The sequence below is a fragment of the Oncorhynchus gorbuscha genome, linkage group LG16, assembly GCF_021184085.1.
Source record: "Oncorhynchus gorbuscha isolate QuinsamMale2020 ecotype Even-year linkage group LG16, OgorEven_v1.0, whole genome shotgun sequence".
Lineage (NCBI taxonomy): Eukaryota > Metazoa > Chordata > Actinopteri > Salmoniformes > Salmonidae > Oncorhynchus > Oncorhynchus gorbuscha.
Window position 1 is genome coordinate 33,750,920 of NC_060188.1, and position 25,452 is coordinate 33,776,371.

General features: G+C 44.7%; 1 protein-coding gene and 1 pseudogene across 1 annotated transcript in view; one reads left to right on the forward strand and one right to left on the reverse strand.

The window, feature by feature from the left end:
* Window positions 1–17,710, reverse strand: part of LOC123999550 — a 95,727-nt pseudogene extending 78,017 nt beyond the window's left edge.
* Window positions 1–25,452, forward strand: part of LOC123999558 (ferritin, middle subunit-like) — a 203,199-nt gene that overhangs the window by 132,022 nt on the left and 45,725 nt on the right. The window lies entirely within an intron of this gene.

Consider the following 25,452-nt stretch of genomic DNA (forward strand, 5'->3'; position numbering starts at 1 on the left):
CACTTTGACAGAGAAAGAGAGGGAGCGAGAGAGATATTAAAATGCAGAACTTTGCTATTCATCTCTTTCCATCCCTCTTGGCAAATCTCTCTCACTCTTCTTTCTCTCTCTCTCTCTCTCTCTCTCTCTCTCTCTCTCTACTTCTTTCTGTCCTGTCTTGTATCCCTGTCTGTCGATTCACCTTAATTCTGCACGTGTAGGCTTTTTCCCCAGCAGTTTGTGGCCTGAGGTGCTTTGATACTGCTAAGCTCAGGATCGTCCCTCCATTGCTACTCTCTCCTTCATTCCTCTCTCAAATCATCCCTCTTTCATTACCAGGCAGCGTCAGCCCCTCGCCGCCTCCTCCTCTTCCTTGTTGCTCCGCCGCAACCCTCTCTCTTCCTCCTTCCCGCCAGCCTCTCTCCACTCTCATCCCCCCCGCCCCCCCCCACCCCCCTCTCGCATTCTCCCTCCCCTATACGGAGCTCTGCAGCATTACCGTCATCATCATTTCATGAGTCTCCCTCCTCTCACAGACCTCTTCTCTGCAGTGCGCACGCGCACGCACACACTCTCTCACATACAAACACACACATCTTCACACATACATGCACACATATCTTCACACATACAAACACACACATCTTCACACATACATGCACACATATCTTCACACATACAAACACACACATCTTCACACATACATGCACACATATCGATACACTCTGTTCTTGCCTGGAAAGTGCCACAAGGGATTTCAATATCGTGAACACAGAGGGTTTACGGAAATCATCACGTTATCGACGTGGTGCACAGAGATTGACAGAGAGGTTTATTACGTGTGTGGTGTGTGTGTATCTGTGTTCTGTTTTAAAGACAGGATGTCTCCATCTTTCCTTTCTCCCTCTCTCTCTCTCTCTCTCTCTCTCTCTCTCTCTCTCTCTTCCCTCCCTCAGATCAGTTTCTCCTGCCCTGTTCAAAAATGAAATCTTGTGGGAGAGAGAATCCGGAGCAGGTTGGGTGAGAAACAGAGTGTGCAAGGAAATTGCTGTATGCTATAAACCACCACTTGTGTGTGTGTGTGTGTGTGTGTGTGTGTGTGTGTGTGTGTGTGTGTGTGTGTGTGTGTGTGTGTGTGTGTGTGTGTGTGTGTGTGTGTGTGTGTGTGTGTGTGTGTGTGTGTGTGTGTGTGTGTGTGTGTGTGTGTGTGTGTGTGTGTGTGTGTGTGTGTGTGTGTGTGTGTGTAATGTATTACTTGTCAATTCATTGTGCCTTAGGCAATGTTCGATTCGACTAGGTGTGCCTCACAGCCAAAGGGCTTGGCCACAATAACTATTCTCTACTCTACTTCTCTACTGATCCATAAATACTCATCAAGGATGCAAGGCCTGGCCTTTTCAGCAGCACCTCACATGGTACACTTCTGGGAAATGACAGCTGCATTATAATGGTCATGGTTTGTGTTTACAGTACAGATTACACAACAGTTTCCTCAAACTCAAGGTGCTTTACATTGTATAGGAGAAACTGGGGTAATACTTTCCACCATTTTGTGGTAAATGGGGGACAGTTGTGTTTGATATGGCATATTGACGTTCATTGATACGTTCTAAAGATTGATTGTGTTTCTAATGTAGGCCTAAACATGGTTTTATTGAGTGTATCAATACACATATACAATTCAAGTGTCAAATCAATACAATTCAAGTATTCTTGCCACATCATTGCTTGACCGCGGAAACCTGGTTAGCAGTTTTGATTGAACTGGGCCCTGTAGGGCTATTTGAAGAGGCTAATACAGGGCCGTAAGTAAGTAAGGAGAATTTGACATCTGCCTGACAAATCCCACAAATCTCCAAAAGCTTCCAGTTCTCTCTCTTCGGAGGATGAGAACCATCCCACCATCCTATAACCAGAAGGAGAAGAGGGGAAGGCGAGAGTGGAGGATGGGCGAAAAGGGGAGGAGAGGAGAGCAAGAGGGAAGTGGAGGAGAGGAGGGAAAGAATGGAAGAGGGGGAAAATGGGGAACTGAGTGGTAGAGGGGAAGACTGGTTCGGGAAGAGGGGAGAGAAAGAGGGGAGGGGAAGGGAAGTGGAGGAGGGGAGAGGAAAAGAGAAGAGAAAGAGGAGAAGGAAAAGGGGTGTTTAAGTGTTGGGTTTTTTCACCCTCTGTCCTGTGCCAAATTAGCCATTTTTACACAAGGGAAAAGAGTTTTCCCTCAGGGTCAACAGGAAAGGCACCCTCCCAACCCTACCTCTACCCCTTCCCCCAGGGGGTGAAGACCAGCGGGTCACAAGCCCTGTGTCACACGAACACACGCCCTGACTGCTACCTCTCCTTTCGATAATAATACATTGAATTGATAATGTGCTTTTCATTGAAAAGCAATCTCTGTAATGGTTCCTATGACTAGAATTAAAGGCAGTATAGAAGGAACAAAAACAAAACATTTGCACACATTAAAAAACGCCCAAACTGCCTTTTATGTGACAAATGTTGCTGTCCGAGGTGGTTGTTTTTAAAAATCAGGTCAAACACTACAACGTATCATCTCACGTTGCAGTATAATGGATCAAGTTCATTCAGAGGTCGTTTGAGTGTCTCTCTAACAAGCTATAACTCTAGCACTATTACCTTAGCTAGCCTGTATGACTGGCTTGACCCTTCACCTGAAATCCTTTTGTAAAAACTTATTGTGGCTTATCTTTTATGCTTTACATTATACCTCAACTGATCCCGGGCCACTTCTAATAATGTTTTGCTCTAACTGGTTCCGGTGAGATCTGATCATAAATCAGCTGTTTAAGCACACAAAGTGACCAGAGCCAACCCACTGAGCACACACTGGTTGAATCAACATTGTTCCAACGTAATGTGTCAACGAATTGTGATATCGCATCAACATGGAAAATACATTAGATTGGAAAAAAAAGTCATCAATTGGTGCTGTTTTCATCTCGTTTCAACAAGCGTTTGTAAACATTGAAATGGGGGTAAAACGTCTTCTGAAATACATGGACTTGTATTGAAAATGACGGTGTCCTTTGGGCAAATCAGATGTTAATGTATCCTACGTAAACCCAACCTCAGAAAGGTTAGAGGAGTTACCTTCAACTATTCAATGTTATTCAGCAAGCGAGTATGGAAGCGAGTATGGAAGCGAGTATGGAAGCTAATCCATGTCTAAATGTGTTAACATGACACCTCAGCTGAATCGAACGCAGCTTGTTGCCAAAGCTAAGTAGGGTTCATAGAGGTAGGCATTCAGATGGTATACTTGTTCTCACTGAAATGCATTTACCCCTCATGCACCAGTAGGAGTCACTGTTCGGGCAGGAATTGTTGGACTGCGGCTTCACGTTTTTATTTCAATTACACCTCTATTTTGGCTGATGGCATAATATTGAAACGATGACGTTGATTCAAACAAACCATTTTACTATCAACATTGAAACAAGGTCAAATAACATAAGTCTTTATCAAATATGAAATTCAACATTGTTTCAACCACCCCAATATATTGAATACATTTCTACGTGGAATTTTCAACGCAATTTCAACGTATACAGTTCTAATTATGTTGGTATTAGATTGATGTTATACAACCTGTTAGTCAAGTTAAGTCAATGTATTTAAGTTGAAGTTGACCTTCATTTCAATGTTTTACAACACTGGTTGAAATGAGATGAAAACACTACTGGTTGATGACTTTTTTTCAAATCCAATGTGGAATTAATGTGAAACAACTTTGATTCATCCAGTGTGTGCTCAGTGGGAAGATCCAGCTGCACTGCAGCACCCCGTGGCTCTCTGCTCTCCTCTGTCTGTCCCCTATCAGGTGAATGGAGAGGTGGTATTTTGCCAAACTAAACTCTAGTGACACAAGTCACCTTGCCTGGGACTTGGAGACTTGTGTTCGCTCCCAGAGGCAAACGCCAAGTCTTTAGCTCAGTGGGCTAACGCGCGGCTATCATGACATTGACTCCAGGGCATGGTTCCAATACTTTCAGACTGCCTCCTTCCTTTCAGCGGTTTCTCGAGGTTATTACTGATGTGCATGATTGGATGACAGAAGGGTGCATGTTTAAAGTTTAAGAATGGAGCCAGTCCCTGACTAACTGAACGAAGGAAGAAAGGATGCATGTTTAGAGTTTTTGAACGGGACCAGATACTGACTTACTGAAGGAAGGATGGATGGAAGGAAGGATACAAATTTGTAATATTTGAACAGGGCCAGTCTCTGACTAACTGAAAGAAGGATGGAAGTATGCATGTTCAAAGTATTTGAATGGGGACAGTCCTCTATGAACTGAAAGGACACCGAGGAACAGGATGTACATAAGGGTACAAATGTATATGATGCAAGGATTGACACAGAGAGAAAGTGTGTGTGTGTGCGTGTGTGTGTGTGTGTGTGTGTGTGTGTGTGTGTGTGTGTGTGTGTGTGTGTGTGTGTGTGTGTGTGTGTGTGTGTGTGTGTGTGTGTGTGTGTGTGTGTGTGTGTGTGTGTGTGTGTGTGTGTGTGTGTGTGTGTGTGTGACAGAAAGACTATAGGAGGTGGTCCCTGCCGCTACTCAATTCTGGAGGAGAAAGAAAATCTAAGTTTTGTGGTGCAGCACCATAGCCTGTTCTCTATACAACATAATCTTGTTATGGGAAACACAGGGTCAAAACCCTATATGATTCCTACCTCAAACATAAACCTACAGTCAATGGTCTGCATTTTGCCTGTAAATAATAATAATATATTTTTTATTTTATTTATTAGATTACTTCAAAAACAGGTTACACATAAAGTGACCAGTAGGTAGATTACCTACCATGCATGTAAAAAAAATGTTAAATGAATTAGTGTTCCCTCAAATAACGATTATTTTTTTCAAAAGCCCCCTTGATTGGGCCCTATGTGAGAACACCGGCGCTGAAAGCTTTCCGTTCCCCCGACGTTTGTCGCATCTCTCCCCGCGGAGGGGCCCCACTACCACCGCAGTGGATGCAATTCACACGAAACACTCCGAGCAGGTACAATCGACGACGACAAGGGCGAAAACAATGTGGCTGGGGTACACGCTGCAAACCAGCCAGCGCTGTGTAAGGGAAGCCAAGTAACCGGCCGCTGAGGGCGGGCAGCACGCACATCGGTAAAATAAAAGAGAAAGGGGAGAGAACCACGGGCGGTTTTGATGCACACGGTGGCCGGTTGCTTCTGCAAAGCACTCTGCTGCATGGGAATGTGCAACGGAGGTGCAGTAACGTCCAGCGAAAACCACCGGGGGAGGTGTGCGTGTCAGTATGGGAACGAGGAGGAAAGATGCAGCCCATCTCCCCTTTTTCTATCTATATTTAGAGGTAGAAGAGGAGGGGGGCGGTAGAGGGACAGAATCACAAATAGGATCCAGCCAAACAGAAACCTTAGCAGAAAAACGGCAAGGTGGTGTAAATGGAGTGGAGTGCAACATTTGTATGCCCAAGGAAATTTGACATCGTGTTTTTAACGCAATGTCAACAAGCCTCCAAATAGGGGACTCTGTCACATGCGTTTCCCATTACATTTAGTAAAGAACAACACAGAAATGGCAATCCGCAGCAGAAGCAGCAAATCGGCCACAGACAGACCAATACGGCCTGGGAATGAAAGGTTTCCCAGTGGTTAATGCCTCCACAGAGTACTGGCGATAAATACAACTGCCGACGGGAGAAAGGTTAGATCCCTTCCGGCACGAGCATGCGCGCGAGTAAGTCTGTCGGAGTGCGCACGACACACATTTGAAGTATACAGTACAAAGGAATCTAGTTCACACATGCCGGTTTATTTTCGGCACCCGGGTCCCCTATTCACAGATTGTTTACAAACACCTGGGGAGAGAAAGAGACAACCGACACACCGAGACAAGAATGATTTAGCCACATTTAAAAAAAAGTGGAACAGGTCACATCAAAGTCATCAAATACGTGTTTGCTCTTGATCTCTACGGCCACGTCACCAATGAGTTGATTCCTGGGTGAATAGTATTGTGCATGTGCCATGCAGTAGGCTACCTATTGTTTTACACTATGGATAGAAAGAAAATACAGATTTTGCAAGCTATGCAGTTTCCGGGGGTGTGCCCATTAACATTACGAAAACGGATGCCCCTAAACTTATAATAGACTATACTGTTTATTTTAGGCTAATGGTTGGTTGGGGATACTCGAGGACTGGTGTTGGATAACACAAAGTGATCAATATGTTTTGAGAATAAACTTTGCTGAGATGCTCCCCTGATCCTCAGTGACGTGTCTTACGGAGACAATGAGACCTGGGAGAGTTGAGTCAGTCAGAGAAGTTCGAACAAGTGTTCGAGACCGGCAGCGTGAACTGAACTCAGTGACCTAAACACGTCCTCGACAATCGACACACTGAGTAGACCTAGGCTATAAGTGACACCAACTTGTCTTGTCGCATTGCTGTAACATAATAGATTGCAAGAGCAGCCATTACGCTTCCAACACTCTACTCAGCAAATTGGATGCAGTTTATCACAGTGCCATCCGTTTTGTCACTAAAGCACCTTATGCCACCCACCACTGCGACTTGTATGCTCTAGTCGGCTGGCCCTCGCTACATATTCGTCGCCAGACCCACTGGCTCCAGGTCATCTACAAGACCATGCTAGGTAAAGCTCCGCCTTATCTCAGTTCACTGGTCACGATGGCAACACACATCCGTAGCACGCGCTCCAGCAGGTGTATCTCACTGATCATCCCTAAAGCCAACACCTCATTCGGCCGCCTTTCGTTCCAGTACTCTGCTGCCTGTGACTGGAACGAATTGCAAAAATCGCTGAAGTTGGAGACTTTTATCTCCCTCACCAACTTCAAACATCAGCTATCTGAGCAGCTAACCGATCGCTCCAGCTGTACATAATCTATTGGTAAATAGCCCACCCATTTTCACCTACCTCATCCCCACAGTTTTTATTTATTTACTTTTCTTCTCTTTTGCACACCAATATCTCTACCTGTACATGATCATCTGATCATTTATCACTCCAGTGTTAATCTGCAATATTGTAATTATTCGCCTACCTCCTCATGCCTTTTGCACACATTGTATATAGACTCCCCTTTTTTCTACTGTGTTATTGGCTTGTTAATTGTTTAATCCATGTGTAACTCTGTGTTGTCTGTTCACACTGCTATGCTTTATCTTGGCCAGGTCGCAGTTGCAAATGAGTACTTGTTCTCAACTAGCCTACCTGGTTAAATAAAGGTGAAAAAAAAATGAAAAAAAATTATGTAGTCAGATACTTTAGTTCACACGAGTAGAAAGATGAGTAAAGTAGTCAAATGAAGAGGTCTAGGCGCTGTCTAGTGCTGAAATAGGCCAACAGACTATCGCTGTCCAGTGCTGAAATACAGAAGGTGTGGGTGGAGCTGCCCGGTACTGGAGCAGGGATGAAAAAGCCAGGCCGCAGGGGTCTGTGTTGTGCCAAACTTTTTCTCCATCCTTCGCAAACACAGCTGATTAAACTAATTGCATTAGAAACTGGAAATCATGATTTGTTGATTATTGGAGTCAGGTGTGTTAACTGGGGCTGGGGGCAAAAGTGTGACACCAAGCAAGCAGGTCTATACGCAGCTCCGCTGTATGTTAGGCCTAGTACTAAAGAGAGTAATTTACTTTTTCTTTTGTTATGTTATTTATTTTTCCTCACGAGCGCAAGGTATATCTGGGAGGGGAACATAGCTATGACCCTACCAACCGTGTCTTCAGCCAAGAGGCGTGAGGATGCGCGTGACATGTACAGAGCTGGATCACACAGAGGTTAAACAGATTTATTTTCCTGACATGTCATCAAATATCAAGCGCTCGCTCTGATATCTGGGGTAACCTCTGTAGCAGCACATTCTCAAAAGCACAGTGTGTGTGTGTGTCGCAATTGTAACAAGAGTGAAACTGTACCAGGGTCGTTCGGGAAGTTTACAAGGTGGACGAGGGTTAATTTCTCTCTAGAGGTGTGATATTAAACGCCCGTCAGTCTGCGCGCGCGCACACACACACACACACACACACACACACACACACACACACACACACACACACACACACACACACACACACACACACACACACACACACACACACACACACACACACACACACACACACACACACACACACACACACACACACACACACACACACACACACACACACACACACGACAGAATACTTCAAACTGACTAAACAGCGCAAGCATAGTACACGAAAGGAGGTAACCTCTACGGGCATGATGTGAAAGAGGAGACTAGTCAGCCATTCTAGAGCTTGACAGGTATCGCCACTAACAGCTATCGTCTACCCGCATTACCCCCCTCCCCTCTCTCAGTGTCTGTGTGTTTGTGTGTGTGGGGGGGGCAGCTCAACTCGCTGCGTAAAGTGGGGGCTTCGCTTTGCAAGTAACACCATTTGGTGGAGACAGCCACGGAGACATATGGATTAATCAATAAGCGGATACGCACATCCAAGATCGCAAGGCTAAGCAAAAAACAAATACGCGAAAGAGGGGAAAAGCGACCCCATACAATAGTTGTAGTGCTTTTACTCTCGATCGAAGTCTTAAAAGGGCCGATCGCTCCGCCTCCCCCTCTCCCTTTCTCTCTCCTTTTAGACCCCGCTGCTTCGTGTGCTGCGCTGCAGCAGAAATCGGCGCGAAGTCAGCTACTATCAGCACCGCAGTGCTACGCTATAGCACAACGAGAGAGAGAGAGTAGGAGAGGGGGGAGAGGGCTCCGGTGGGCTAGAAGGTGAAAATAAGCCACCCAGCGCACAGCCCTGCATCCGTGATAATAAAACAAGTCGTGTGTTGTATATGATAAAGAGTTGAGGGATACACTGTCGGCGCCGCAGAGCGATGACGACATTCACCCGCCGTGCAAAGAATAAGCCACCCCAAACCGATATGCTGTTTCTCACTATCAAACCGAATCGGGGACTCTGTAGTCAATTTTGTAGCCTAATCAATGCTGTGCTTGAGCCCCTTTGTCCTCTACGTTCCACACCGTTTTCCTTTATTTAATTCATTTTCAGAACATATAATAATATAATACAGACGTTTATTATCCAAAGCGATTTACAGTCAAGTGTGCACACATTTTACGCATGGGTGGCGCCGGGATTTGAAACTCCAATCCTAGCGTTGCTTTTAACCAACTGAGCCATATAGGACCACAACATGTATTATGTTACAAACAAGTCAGGGGCCTCATTTATCAACCAATTTGCACGTGCAACAAATGATTGGGATTTATCAAACACACCGTGTGCATTCGGAAAGTATTCATACCCCTGGACTTGATCCACATGTTGTTACGTTACAGCCTTATTCTAAAATGGATTACATCGTTTTTTTCCCCTCATCAATCTACACACAACACCCCATAATGACAAAGCAAAAACAGGTAGTTTAAACTACAAAGGTAGTTTAAATAAAAAACAGAATTATCACATTTACATAAGTATTCAGACCCATTACTCAGTACTTTGTTGAAACACCTCATGTCCAATCAATTGAAATGACCACAGGTGGACTCCCAATTAAACTGTAGAAACATCTCAAGAATTATCAACGGAAACAGGACGCACCTGAGCTCAATTTCGAGTCTTATAACAAAGGGTCTGAATACTTATGTAAATAAGTTATTTCAGTTTTTTATATTTAATACGTTTGCACTCCTTTCGCACAACACTACTGTAGGCTACTAAGACTGTCATAGGCCCACGGTCTACTTACTAATAACGATGACTAAATAGAAGATGAATATTTGTTGTGTAGCGGGTATAAACCAGTCATGTCAGAAAGAGAGAGACATGCCCTGCAATATAATTATGATTCAGGCCTATATAATACTAGTAAAATAAACATATTAGGTGACTTGCTGCTATATGATCTTAGTAACAGGAAATGCATCTGTTTCATCATTAGGCGTAAGTTTGAATGCTTTTATGAGCCAACCATTATTATAATTCTCCTGCATCAAACACCTCGACCCCCCCCCCCCCAAAAAAAAGTGTGTTTTGCTTGCAATACAGTTGATAAACCACTAGGTGTGCATACGTACCATCCTTAGCGGGAATACTGGCGCGCGCAAGGTTTAGAGTAGTTTTGTGCACTTTTGATAAATGAAGTCCCTGGTATCTTACTATACTCCAAACTTTTAGGAATATGCAGACAAGGTCACTTTTGCACTCACTAATTTATAAACCCGCAAACCACGCCTTTCGGCTAGATTTCACTCCACTTGAAACCAAGGATTCACCATGCTTTCATTCTTCAGCCATTAAATCCCGGCTCTGTTAACATCTCTGTTACAAAGGAAGCCTGAAAGAGACAGCAACACAAGCATCTACAACATCCAGTCACTGAATGACAGTAGGAGGACAGAGAGGGTGGTTTATCTGAGATATTTAGGGCTATGAACGGATTCAAATGCTTTTTCCCCTGCATGCAGTCTCTTCAACCAGGCCAAAACAGAGACCAGTCATACAGACGCAGCCCGGGCAATACGCTGTCTTGATGTCCCCAGTTGACAGAAAATGCTCTTTTAACACACAATAATCGGGGTCACGGCACAGCTTTGTCTCCGTAAATGGGTATGGATTTTTAGAGACAATTAAGCACGAGGAGGGGGAGCTAGAGAGAGGAGGAGAGAAAGAGGTTTATTGTGGTAGCGACCCTGCTATAGTTACATTTAGTACAGCCACTACCGGGTGGATGAATCATATTGGCACAGGTGACGGTGTGCTTCTGCTTCCCTCCAAAGTGTGTGGTGGTGTAAAGTCACGTTCCACTTGGGCTAACCCTCTTTAATTCTCTTCACAATGTCTTGTAATATGAAGTTCAAAATGTCACCATCCCAAACAACACAAAGTCATCTTTGATTGGTTTACTTCTGTCGTGTTATAAACAGTGGTGGAAAAAGTAATTGTCATACTTGAGAAAAAGTAAAGATGCCCTTAATAGAAAATGACTCAAGTACATGTAAAAGTAATCCAGTAAAATATTACTTGAGTAAAAGTCTAAAAGTATTTGATTTTAAAATGTACTTAGGTACAGTGGTGAAAAAAGTACTCGATTGTCATACCTGAGTAAAAGAGTATGACAAAAGTACAAGTACGAACAGCCAGGGGCACACTCCAAGCCTCAGATATAATTTTAAAATGCAGTATTTGTGTCTAGTCCACCAGATCAATGGCAGCAGGGGTGACAATGCGTTATATTGGTAAGGTGCATGAATTTGACCATAATGCTGATCTGCCTGAGCATTCGAAATGTAACAAGTACTTTTGTATGTCAGGGAAAATGTATGGGAGTAAAAATATATATTTTCTCTTTAGGAATGTAATGGAGTAAAAGTTGTCCAAAATATATATATATAGTAAAGTAATGTACAAAATACTTCAAAGTATTTTTTACTTAAGTTACTTTACACCACTGGTTTTAAGCTATAAGCCTTACCCTTGTTTTACACTATGTTACTAATCAACCCTGCGGTGTGAAGCAAAAGTCAATTCAGAAGCATCAACATGTTTTGGATCAGCCCACAGTAAGGATATAGCATTGTAGCCTACAGGATGCTAAATCATGGGGTGGTTATTTCAGCTTACTGTGAATCTTCTCCATGCACATCACACTGGAAACTCCCTCATCTGTGAAAGTAGTAGTACTAGCCCCAATAAATGTACATACTTCTATGAGTAGCCCCCCAGATAGTTTTTTTTAGATGATAGAGTAGAGGGGCACTGATCAGCAATAGGTCGATCCAGTATTTACCCTCTGCTGTCTGCCATGACAACAAAAGAAAAACTCATTTTAAGTGATTATAAAAGTAATTTGACATCAGGGCTACTTACATCGATTACATTTATTCATTTCACTCAAGCATTCGAAAAATCAGCTGAAATAACTTCACTTTATAGTCGGAGGGGATAAATGAGAAACGCCCAAACCAGGAGGGTTATCTTGGCAACTCTACCTGCTGAGTAAGCCTGGGAAGAGACCTAGCTGTAATTTCTCTCTGGGGTAGGGTGACATTGGCCCTAGACACTGATCTAAGGTTATATCTGCATTCCCTCCTCCTATTGGGTAAGGTTAGGATTGGAGGATAGTAAACTGATCCCAGATCTGCTTCTGAGGGCAACTTCTATACCTGGAGCTGCCACACTGTTTACGTCCCAGATGGCACCCTATTCCCGATAGTGCACTACTTTTGTCCAGGGTCAATAGGACTCTGGCCAAAAGAAGTACACTCTTATAGGGAATAGGGTGCCTTTTAGGACATAAACTCTGACTCTAAGCCCGTTGCGCCTTCTAAAACGAACCTCCGGGAAACAAAAGCCTGCAGTATTGTGTTCCCATGAAGACAGCATCCTTGGAGGTCAGGTAGAGGGCCACCACACCAGGAAGAGAACATCAGGTAAGTTCATCTCATAGAGTTAGACTTAGTAGAACAGATACACAACTCGAGATACCTACCCCATTGGATAGATTAGAATGTCCATTCTACCAAGGACTTGCGTTTAGAAGGACAAGGAGCTGTAGCCGCCCCCCGCAGGACAACTTCTGATATAAATTACGCCTGTTGTGTGACCGTGAATATTCTAACGTCACTCCATGTACAAAGATCTCCGGCTTAAACTGAAGACATCAGCCCCTTTACAGACCATTGATGAATATCCCATTTTTAATCAAGAGCGTAACCCCTTAGTTGCCTTGTCTTGACACCTTTACACCTTCAATAGGTCTGTGTGTTCTCTATGGAACGACCTTGGTTCTACTAGTTATATTTATATGTCAAGCCTATACCTGTAATAGCCTACTGTAGCCTGGGCCAGAATACAGCATAGCATACATCCTGTTGCCAAGGGAACCACATGCGTTCAGTGTTACCTGCGTGAAGGTGTTAATTTGTGTTTGGGTGCAGGTGTCCACAAGTGAGCCGTTGTAACAGGTAACGTTACAGGCCTGGCCTGCACATCCTCAGCAGTCGACACATTTCAGCCAACAGTTCCTGGTTATGAATGCACTCTCATCTCCGCAGATGTGTGGTCCTACCGGAATACTCATGCAGATGTGTGGTCCTACCTGAATACTCATGCAGATGTGTGGTCCTACCTGAATACTCATGCAGATGTGTGGTCCTACCTGAATACTCATGCAGATGTGTGGTCCTACCTGAATACTCATGCAGATGTGTGGTCCTACCTGAACACTCATGCAGATGTGTGGTCCTACCTGAATACTCATGCAGATGTGTGGTCCTACCTGAATACTCATGCAGATGTGTGGTCCTACCTGAATACTCATGCAGATGTGTGGTCCTACCTGAACACTCATGCAGATGTGTGGTCCTACCTGAATACTCATGCAGATGTGTGGTCCTACCTGAATACTCATGCAGATGTGTGGTCCTACCTGAATACTCATGCAGATGTGTGGTCCTACCTGAATACTCATGCGGATGTGTGGTCCTACCTGAATACTCATGCGGATGTGTGGTCCTACCTGAATACTCATGCGGATGTGTGGTCCTACCTGAATACTCATGCAGATGTGTGGTCCTACCTGAATACTCATGCAGATGTGTGGTCCTACCTGAATACTCATGCAGATGTGTGGTCCTACCTGAATACTCATGCAGATGTGTGGTCCTACCTGAATACTCATGCAGATGTGTGGTCCTACCTTGAATACTCATGCAGATGTGTGGTCCTACCTGAATACTCATGCAGATGTGTGGTCCTACCTGAACACTCATGCAGATGTGTGGTCCTACCTGAATACTCATGCGGATGTGTGGTCCTACCTGAACACTCATGCAGATGTGTGGTCCTACCTGAATACTCATGCAGATGTGTGGTCCTACCTGAATACTCATGCAGATGTGTGGTCCTACCTGAATACTCATGCGGATGTGTGGTCCTACCTGAATACTCATGCGGATGTGTCTTTGTTCATTTGTCACAGTTGCAGCCCTTTTGATGTCGCCGTTTTCACACACAGATAGTTTTCACACACAGATAGTTTATCACCTCGATGGAAGGAAAAAAAGTGGGTAGCCTTCAATACAAAGGCCACCATACTGAAGATAAATGGGCTGTATGGTTTGTCATGTTGAAGGGATGAATGTTTATGGAAGGGGAATAACCAACCTCTGGGGCGTCATACCTACAGGGCCATATGTGACATAGGGCTACTGTGTGTCACCTTCATAGCTGGCATGTCAACTGCACTGACTAGGCCTACACTGTAAAGGGCTTACCGTAAATGTGTCAGTCGCTTACAGGCCGCTCAGCGGCGAAGGAAAATGTTGTATTTAATTTTACAGTACACAGTATCAAAGTAAGTACTGTGTAATGACACACAGTACAATACCGTAAAAATTCACTGTCTTGTACTGTAAAAAAAGGTCATGCTACTGTAATCGGAGTGAATAAATGAATGAAAAAATTTAACGAGTTTAAGGGTTTGTATTTCACAGTATTTTACTGTAATTACATTTACTGTAATAACCAGGGATTGGTGCAAGCAGTTTGGCTGCTAGGGAAAGTGTTTACAAACATTACAGTATATTAATGAATATTTTGTGTTTTATATCACATGCACTTCTAGAGGCTTCCAAACTGTCAGTGACTACAGGACATGGCAAACTGCTCAACCATTAGGGTTTTAAGACTTACTGCCACTCCCTTATACACTTTAAGTTGAAGGAGCACTATAACTACATACAAGTGAAATTGGTACGGCATTCTCACTCACGGGTGCAACAAATATATCCTCAACAAATATTGGAATTACAGTGCCATTCTAAATACAGCAATTTTTTCCATCTCACAACATTTCCCACAATGCCCATAATTTACAGTGTGCTGCAGTGAAACATTTTAAAGTATTTTACTGTTGATAATACACAATTAATGTACACATTTACAATTTTCCATTAGTGTATGTCACCACAAGCAAAGTGAGATAGGCAACTGTTGACAATTGGTCAATCAACATATAGAGGCAAGGAAAGCTTTCATTCATAATGTTGGTTGGCAACAAAAACCCTAAACTAACTAAGCCTAAAATAACCATTCACTTGTATAGATTGCGGTAGACAAGGTGGAGACGTTGATTGGCAGGAAGGACAAGTTCAATGGTTACAGGTAGGTTGGTTAAACAGGTTGGTTGGTCAAACAGGTAGGTTGGTCAAACAGGTAGATTGGTCAAACAGGTAGATTGGTCAAACAGGTAGATTGGTCAAACAGGTAGATTGGTCAAACAGGTTGGTTGGTCAAACAGGTTGGTAGGTCAAACAGGTAGGTTGGTCAAACAGGTAGGTTGGTCAAACAGGTAGGTTGGTTAAACAGGTAGGTTGGTTAAACAGGTAGGTTGGTCAAACAGGTTGGTTGGTCAAACAGGTAGGTTGGTCAAACAGGTAGGTTGGTCAAACAGGTAGGTTGGTCAAACAGGTTGGTTGGTTGGTCAAACAGGTTGGTAGGTCAAACAGGTAGGTTGGTCAAACAGGTAGGTTGGTTAAACAGGTAGGTTGGTTAAACAGGTAGGTTGGTCAAACAGGTAGGTTGGTTAAACAGGTAGGTTGGTTAAACAGGTAGGTTGGTTAAACAGGTAGATTGGTCAAACAGGTAGGTTGGTTAAACAGGTAGGTTGGTCAAACAGGTAGGTTGGTCAAACAGGTAGGTTGGTTAAACAGGTAGGTTGGTTAAACAGGTAGATTGGTTAAACATGTAGCTTGGTTAAACAGGTAGGTTGGTCAAACAGGTAGGTTGGTTAAACAGGTAGGTTGGTCAAACAGCAGGAGAGCATGGTCAAAGGTTTAGGTCTAGATTATAATGAAAAGTGGTGAGTTAATGAAGTAATTTCTGTGGTGGGCACAAACATGACAATGGTTCCATTCATTAATGATCCATTTATTTAGGTTTTTAACTTGACTTGTGTTAGCTAAGTGGACACTAGTGTAGTTTACAAAACTAGCTGCTTAAAATGCGCCAAAATCGCGGCCAGGGTGAGCAAAACGCAGGTAGTTTATAGACTGGGGAGGGACGCAGCACGAGAAGGCTTGTTAAAACGAAAAAGTTATTGATGTGAGGAGATAAATGAAGATGAGATCAAGAGGGGTGTAAGTGGGATGGAGAGAGTGAAAGGCAAAGAGAAAGAGAGAGATGCGCAACAGGGGAGTGAACAGTGTGGAAGACGAGAGTGCGCGAGGAGACAATGCGCTAATCGAGATTGAGTGATGCACTCGACGACAACGACGGAGTCGGCACTAGAGGTCCACAAAGAACGACAATGTAATCAAGCGTGGGAAAGTGTGTGCGCGCGCGTGTGTGTGTGGGGGGGAGGGGGTATGCAGTACGCTCGAGACGCAGTGGTAACGGGGAAATAATGCGTAAAAATGGAGAACGATAGAGGGACGAGGTGAGAAGCGTATAGGAATGGAGGACCGACCAAGTGACTGCGTGAGAGGGAACGAGGTACATGGGAGAGGGTCTCCCCACACAACTGTAATAGCGTACTGTGGTGCTACATAGAATCATTTATACAAAAATAGAGAAAATAACGCACTCTGGCCCACAACAGTCCATTTCCAACCGGTAACAATTTCTAAGCACACCAGCACTTGTCCGAGTTGGCTGCTTGTTGGAAATCCCTAACCGGTGTTTTATGACAGTCAGTTTTCTTCTTCTTCGAACTCATTTCCCTTCACTATCAAAGCGAACATCACCGTCATTCTGACAGAAACACAATGAACACGCCCGCCCTAACCATCGTATTAACTTTGGACATAGCAGCTAACTTTCATTGACTGCAGTCTGTACACACGACGTCCATTATAAAATAGGTCAGGGATATTGAATATACAGCCTAAATAAGCAGTAGGCTAAGCGGGACTCTTCTAAATACACTTCAACATTCCTGTGCACCTGCAATAGACTTCTGTGGGACCGCAACATTTTTTTAAAGAGGAAATGACATAACGAGTGTGAGAGAGAGAGCGCGCGCGAGAGAGAGAGCGCAACACAAGCATCGCAACAGCATGTATCGTGCTGGAAGGAGGACTCACCTTGGCATTCTTGGAAGAATATGGATCCTCAAAAAGATTCCAGAAATAGGGTTGCCACACACTCCACCAGCTCCTCTTGCGCCCGTCTTCATGCAGGCACAGCCTCTTGAGCTCTCCGTCCGCAGTCAGCTCCAGGTCGTCTTCCGGCTCCTCTGGCTCGGGCTGCTCGAAGCTGTCCAGCGCCTCTTCTGCATCCCTGTGCTGACGGTAGTTCATCCAGCAGCACGCCTCCACGTCCGTCTCGTCGATGCCCCAGAAGGCGAGCTCCTCCTCGAACAATGGGCCGCACACATCGTTGGGACAGTGAAGCTTGCCTGTGCGGTAGTAGTTGAGGATGAATGTGAATGTGCCGGGGTGGCGGTCGAAGAAGAACTCGTCGATTTTGGGGTCATAGTCGAAGTTGCTAAACGCGTCCGGATCGGTAAGCCAAGATAAGCGGGTACCGGGCAAAGTTTTGAGGGTGCTGCGGTAAGTCTCGTGTCGCACCCCCTCCGCAGTTTATTACGATTTTCTCGCTGTCTGGCGGACAAGTCATGTCTGCACTGTAACATGCTTTGTTGGGCGACTTGTTCCCACCCTTGCGTCCTTTGAAAGAGGAGACTGACACCGAACTGAGCATAGGGGAAAGGGGGAGGGAGAGGAAAAGAGAGAGAACACAAGGGGAGGGGGGGGGGGGGGAGGAGGAGTCTGTGGAGAGGGAAATAGAGATGGGTCGAATATTGAGTGGAAAAGGGTTGAGTATGGTGTTGATTTTTTAACATGACGGTCAAATCTACAGATGAGGGTCAAATCTTTGAAATAGAAATAGATCATAGACCATTTGTGCCCCATACATACAGTACCAGTCCAAAAGTTGACACACCTACTCATTCAAGGGTTTTTCTTTATTTTGACTGTTTTCTACGCTGTAGAATAATAGTGAAGACAATACTATGCAATAACACACATGGAATCATGTAGTAACCAAACAAGTGTTAAATAAATCAAAATATTAGAGATTCTTCAAAATAAAAATAAAGAAAAACCCTTTGCCTTGATGACAGCTTTGCACACTCTTAACCAGCTTCACCTGGAATCCTTTTCCAACAGTCTTGAAAGAGTTCCCACATATGCTGAGCACTTGTTGGAGGCCTTTCCTTCACTCTGTGGTCCAACTAATCTCAAATCATCTCAATTGGGTTGAGGTCAGATGATTATGGAGGCCAGGTCCTCTGATGCAGCACTCCATCACCCTCCTTCTTGGGAAAATAGCCCCTTTTAATATTATTTTTTAAATGTAATCTTTCTTTAACTAGGCAACTCAGTTTAGAACAAATTCTTATTTACAATGATGGCCTACTGGGGAACAGTGGGTTAACTGTCATGTTCATGGGCAGAACAACATATTTTTACCTTGTCAGCTCAGGGATTTAATCCAGTAACCTTTCGGTTACTGGCCCAACGCTCTAACCACTAGGCTGCCTGCCGCCCAGCCTCGAGGTGCATTGGGCCATTGTCCTGTTGAAAACAAAATGATACTCCCACAAACCAGATGGGATGGCGTATTGTTGCAGAATGCTGTGGTGGCCATGCTGGTTAAGTGTGCCTTGAGTTGTAAATAAATCACGACAGTGTCTCCAGCAAAGCACCGCCACATCATCACATCTCTTCCGCCATGCTTCACGGTGGGAACCCCACATGCAGAGATCATCCGTTCACCTACTCTGCGTCTCACAAAGACTTGCGGTTGGAACCAAAAATCTCAAAATAGGACTCAACAGACCAAAGAACAGATTTCCACCGGTCTACTGTCCATTGAGTGTGTTTCTTGGCCCAAGCAAGTCTCTTCCTATTATTGGTGTCCTTTAGTAGTGGTTTCTTTGCAGCAATTTGACCACGAAGGCCTGATTCACACGGTCTCCTCTGAACAGTTGATGTTGAGGTTTGTCTGCGATGTGAACTATGTGAAGCAATTTCTGAGGCTGGTAACTAATGAACTTATCCTCTGCAGCAGAGGTAACTCTGGGTCTTCCCTTCCTGTGGCGGTCCCCATGAGAGCCAGTTTCATCATAGTGCCTGATGGTTTTTGCCACTGCACTTGAAGAAACTTTAAAAGTTCTTGAAATCTTCCAGATTGACTGACCTTCATGTCTTAAAGTAATGATGGACTGTTATTTCTCTTTGCATATTTGAGCTGTTCTTGCCATAATATGGACTTGGTCTTTTACCTAATAGGGCTATGTTCTGTATACCACCCCTACCTTGTCACAACACAACTGATTGTTGATCAAACGCATTAAGAAGGAATGAAATTCCACAAATGAACTTTTAACAAGGCACACCTGTTAATTCAAATGCATTCCAGGTGACTACCTCATGAAGCTGGTTGAGAGAGTGCCAAGAGTGTGCACAGCTGTCAACAAGGCAAATGGTGGCTACTTTGAAGAATCTCAAATATAAAATATATTTTGATTTGTTCGGCACTTTTTGGGTTACTACATGATTCCATATGTGTTATTTCATAGTTGTGATGTCTTCCCTATTATTCTACAATGTAGAAAATATATATTTTTTAAAGAAACCCTTGAATGAATAGGTGTGTCCAGACCTTTGACTGGTACTGTAAATACACCTAAACCTACAGGCTAGTTAGAGAAACAATTCACCCAATAGTGACTGAAACCACAGCTAATTACCAGGCCAATTCACCAATTCTATAGGCTAGTTGACAACAGCAAATGAACCTGAGACAGGTGAGGGGAGGTTAGGAGATGCAGGTTACTATAGTGACAGCAGTTGACTAGGCACTGATGAGATGGAGCATGACATAAGGGGCACTGCTTGAGAAACCTTGTGTTATCGTTAGTGCTCGGTCTGTAGTGGACAAAGGTGAGGAATAGTGACACAGACACACCGGTAGGGTAATGTTGAATTGGGGAGAGGTAACGTGTTAATGTGATATTACATAACGAATGGGTCCCTCTATTCTCGCCCCCCTCTCTCTTTCTCTCCCCCCTGCATGGACCCACTCTTCCCGTCCTCCTGCCTTCCATTTCACTAAAACACTTTCTTCAATTAGAGAGGAGTGAGATGAATATGACAGCGTTTCACGCCCCCTCCCTCCGTCTCTCTCTCTCTCCATCCCTCCTTCTCTCACTCTCTCCAAGTTTCAGGCTTATCCAATGGGAGAGAGGGGAGAGTGGAGTGGGAAAGAGAGAGGGAGAGCGCGAGGAGGGGGAGAGGAGAGCTGGAGGCAGAACGATTATTTGCTGAGCTGCACAAAATGGGGAGAAAAGACTGCAGACCGTTAATGCACCCTGTTCTCTCTACCTCTTTCTCTCATCTCGCTCTCCTCTCTCTCTCTCTCTCGCTCTCCTCTCTCTTGCTCTCCTCTCTCGCTCTCCTCTCTCTCTCGCTCTCCTCGCTCTCCTCTCTCTCGCTCTCCTCTCTCTCGCTCCTCTCTCTCTCTCGCTCTCCTCTCTCTTGCTCTCCTCTCTCGCTCTCCTCTCTCTCTCGCTCTCCTCGCTCTCCTCTCTCTCGCTCTCCTCTCTCTCTCGCTCTCCTCTCTCTCGCTCTCCTCGCTCTCCTCTCTCTCTCGCTCTCCTCTCTCTCGCACTCCTCTCGCTCTCCTCTCTCTCTCTCTCTCTCCTCTCTCTCACTCTCATCTCTCTCGCTCTCCTCCTCTCCTCTCTCTCGCTCTCCTCTCTCTCGCGCACTCCCTCTTCCCCTCTCTCCCTCTTTCTCACCCATCTCTCTCCCTCTTCCTATTCACTCTCCTCTCCCTCCCCTCTCTCTCCTCTGTTCTTCCCTCCTCTGTTCCTCTCTCCCTCTCTCGTGCTCAGTGCAAGGCTAACGTGCCGTGTCGTCGATTGAGTACATTCTGATGATATTGTATTAACCCTTACCGCGGCGATGCAATGCCATTGATTACACTGGATTAGCATATCATGTGGCTACATTCCTCCTTTGGTGTAGTCGTTTGTGTGTAGCTATTACAGCACCTTCACATACAAGCACAGGGTCTCCTTACTGCAACTCTTCATATAGCTGATACACTGCTGTTGTAGTATGTAAGCAGAGCCCTATTCATATCGTCGCTGTGTGTGTGTGTGTGTGTGTGTGTGTGTGTGTGTGTGTGTGTGTGTGTGTGTGTGTGTGTGTGTGTGTGTGTGTGTGTGTGTGTGTGTGTGTGTGTGTGTGTGCGTGCGTGCGTGCGTGCGTGCGTGCGTGTGTGTGTGTGTGTACTGTAGTAGGCTATGCAGTGCCCTTGTACAACGAGGGGTGCATCTCAATAGTCTCCCTTCCTTCCTTCATCTGCACTGATCTGTAATGAGAGGATGAAGGGAAGCACACCAGTAAAGCCTACAGGAGGACCGTCTTTCACTATTCCTGCTCTTGCAGATCAGAGGGGATGAAGGAGAGAAGATGAAGAAAAGAGACAAGAGTAGGAGATGAGACGAGAGACGGGGGTCGACGAAAGAAGACGCGAGAAAGAAGCAAACAACTTTGAGTTGCAGAAATTCGTCTCGGCATTATCCCACTATACAGTGTATGTGCCCTTTCCTGAACGGTGATATGCTACAGAGAGTTTGGAGTGATATTAGTCTGGATGGAGAGAGAGATTCAGAGGAGGGAGTTAATAACACACATGGAGGGTTAACACACAACTATGTGGATCTGTATCTGCACACACACACTCTCTCTCTCACACACACGCACACACAGTCGTAGAGCCGCACTGCGAGCGGGGACCGGGTCCATGCTGGAAAAGTGAATGATCTTTTGCTGCAGTGAAAACAAGAATGAGGCTCTCTCTCTCTCTCTCTCTCTCTACTCTCTCTCTCTCTCTCTCTCTCTCTCTCTCCAATCTTTCTCTACTCTCTCTCCCGCGCTTTCTGAATGGCCCTGTCACTCTACCGTAGTCACATTTTGTCCTTTACCTACTCAAAGTAATCCATCCACTTCAGCTCTGCTCTCTTCTCTCCTACTCCTCTTCCCCTCTCCCTCTTTCTATCTTCCTTCCTTCCCTCCCCTGGCTCACTCGTGTTCCGCATAAAATAATCAGATTTCACTGGGAGAATTAGAACCCGTCTTCTTAACGGTTCTCTGCTTTCCTTCCTTCCCTCGCTTTCTCCTCTTACCATTCCTTTATGTTCCTGCCCTTCCCATGCTCTCTCCCTCCCCCCCCCCCCTCTCTATCTTTCCATCTCTGTTTCCACCATCTCAGTAAAGGTACTGCACTCATCACATTTACTACCTCCCTATCTCTTTCACACACACATATCTCTCCTTTCCTCCTCTCCCCTCAGTATGTCCTTCTCCTCCAACCCTGCCTCTCCCTCTCTCTCTCTCTGTCTCTGTCTCTCTCTGTCTCTCTGTCTCTCTCTCTCTCTGTGTCTCTGTCTCTCTCTCTCTCTCTCTCTCCCTTTCTGTTCTTTTGTCTTTTGGCTATTCACTTCCGCAGGACTGTTACTTTGCTGGCGGTGCTGTTTGAAACCCCCCTCCTCCTCTCCTCTCCTCTCTCCATCTCTGAGTTGAAAGCCCCCCCCCCACCCCACCACACACACACTCCCTCCTCTCCAGATGTCCTCTGTGCCGCTACCTCATGCTATCGCTTCATTAAGTCCAGGCAAACTGCCACGGACTGGACCACAGTCCCCCCGAGAGGAAGGAGGGAACCACAGGCAGAGAGAGACAGAGAGAGAGAAGGCGAGAGGGAGAGAGAGAGGGGAGGGGGGATACAAACCTCAAAGTAAAATTTGTAGATTAAAAGTGTGTATGGGACAGTCATATTTTGTTTTAGGGAAGGTGTTTCCATATCTGTTATAATTAAATATGAAAATTGAGGAATTTGAAGGAAACATGACATGGAGAAATTGATACAAAAATAAAAGTAAACTATTCTACAATGATGACATTTAATATGCGGTATAGAAACAGTCACCAATGGTCAGCACACATAATCTCTGAATAAATAACTGCATTGTAGATGATTGGAGTGGTTGTCTGTTTCATCACCATGGACAGCGTGCATACCGCGCGTCAGTGAAAACACGTGACACATTCGGGTATTTCCGAATGTGGACGGAAATTTTTGAAGAAAAAAAATCGAGCGAGAAAAGGAAGGAAGCACGAGGGCGAGATTTACTGTGATTTATGTTTCTGCTGGAACCGTTACTGTAATGACGGAGTACATTTCAGATAACATACCATGCCCTTTATATATGGGGGCCCCCGAGTGGCGCAGCGTTCTGAGGCACTGCATCTCAGTGCTAGAGGTGTGGTTCGATTCCAGGCTGAATCACAACCGGCCGTGATTGGGAGTCCCATAGGGCGGCGCACAATTGGCCCAGCGTCGTCCGGGTTAGGGTTTGGCAGGGGTAGGCCGTCATTGTAAATAAAAGTTTGTTCTTAACTGACTTGCCTAGTTAAACAAAGGGTCAATAAATACAATAAAAAATGTGTCTGTTGTTGCAATGTCTTCAAAAACCCAAATTTCAATGTTTTTTATTTTATTTTTACCCCTTTTTCTCCCCAATTTCGTGGTGTCCAATTGTTGTAGATACGCAACCCCACCAGCCGTACTGCTTCTTAACACAGCGCACATCCAACCCGGAAGCCAGCCGCACCAATGTGCAGGAGGAAACACTGTGTACCTGGCAACCTTGTTTAGCGCTCACTGCGCCCGGCCCGGCCCGCCACAGGAGTCGCTGGTGCGCGATGAGACAAGGACATCCCTACCGACCGACCAAGCCCTCCCTAACCCGGACGACGCTAGGCCAATTGTGCGTCGCCCCTTTCGGACCTCCCGGTCGTGGGCGGTTACGACAGAGCCTGGGCGCGAACCCAGGAACTCTGATGGCACAGCGCCAACTGGGCCGCGACCGCTGCGCTGCGCCACCGCAACCACTGCGCCACCCGGGAGGCTCTAACAGCTAATTACTACATCAGAAAGCGCTTATCAATGTAAACACCAACGTTGTTGATCAGGGGTCTCCGACAGATGGATCGCGAGCTACCAGTAGCTTGTAGCTCACCAAACAATTCTTAAAATAGAAGGAATTTTCACGTGTTACACCGCAAGTGCTCAGGTACTATTTAATCAACGCAACATTGACATTATAGTGGTTAGCCACTATTAGCTTAAAAAGCCAAACCTAACACAATATCTGCCAATTAATTGAACAGCAATATTGACCGCATGTCTGTGTGGTGCGCACGTTTGTCTACATCCATTTGATGTGATAATGTGACTTTCCCCAAAACCTTCTCATTTAAATGTTAATTCCAAAGTATGCTTACCTGGCAGAAGTATATCATGAGTAAGTATATCATTTGTGTCTATTGTTATTTGCAAACTTTGCCATGAAATGATGTGCAATTAAAAAGGGCCAGATGCGCAATTAAAGGGGAATTACAATCACAAATCTAAATGTGCTAGTCTTGTTCCAGGCAACCCCCTAATACAAAAGGTATTCTGATGTGGTTTAAACATTGACATGGACTCAGAACATCACATTTCGTTGTTTCTCTATGAACAATTGTAATTTTGAGAGTGAAAAACAAATCTAAAACCAGGAAAAATAAAACTGAGAAAACATAATTTGTAAAAAATATAAAACGTAATTTAGAGGAACAAAACGGATTAATAACTATTATTTTACCAGGTATAGTGACGGAAAACAGTGCAGTGCACTACTTTCTTTTGTACACCAAGGACCCGGGGAAGATTTTTGGGGGAGAGGAGAGGAAAAGAATGTGCCGAAAGCTAGAAACAAATGTGTAGCTCGCGACATGTTTCATTCAAGTAGCTCTCATGCTATAAAAGGTTGGTGACCCATGTTATACAGTGCATTTGGAAAGTATTCAGACCCCTTGACTTTTCCCAAATTTTGTTACATTACTGCCTTATTCTAAAATTGATTTAATTACCCACCCCCCCTCATCACTACCTCGTAGTGATAAAGCAAACAGTTTTTATAAATATTTTTTTTAATGTAAATATCACATTTACATAAGTATTCAGACACTTTACTCAGTACTTTGTTGAAGCACCTTTGATTACAGAGTCTTCCTGGGTAATGACACTACAAGCTTGACACACCTGTATTTGGGGAGTTTCTTCCATTCTTCTCTGCAGATCCTCTCAACCTCTGTCAGATTGGATGGGGAGCGTCCCTGCACATATATTTTCAGCAGTGTTGCCAACTCATTTTCAGGGTAAGTTGCTAGAGGCAGGTTGATTTGTTGCTAAAAGTTGCTAAATAACGTTGTGATGTCATTGTGTGGTAACGTAAAACTGCGTCATTACATAGAATACACAATAACGTTACTCAAATCGACTTGGCATCACAGGAAAAATATGATTTGACATTTGTTCAG